Consider the following 259-nt stretch of genomic DNA (forward strand, 5'->3'; position numbering starts at 1 on the left):
AACTTGGGGAGGAAAGGGTTTGTTTGTCTTACATCTCCCAGGTCGCACACAGTTCATCAGGGAGCCCAAGGTAGGAACTCAGGGCAGGAATCTGGAGGCAGGAGCTGGAGCACAGGCCATGGAAGAATGCTTCTTTACTGGCTTGCTCCCCTGGCCCCTGCTCAGCCTGCTTCCTTATGCAACACAGGCCCACCTGCCCAGGGGTGGCACCACCCACAGTGGGCTGGGCCCTCCCACATCACTCATCAAGAAGATGCCC

The sequence above is a fragment of the Nannospalax galili genome, unplaced genomic scaffold (assembly GCF_000622305.1).
Source record: "Nannospalax galili isolate Female #2095 unplaced genomic scaffold, S.galili_v1.0 scaffold1196, whole genome shotgun sequence".
Lineage (NCBI taxonomy): Eukaryota > Metazoa > Chordata > Mammalia > Rodentia > Spalacidae > Nannospalax > Nannospalax galili.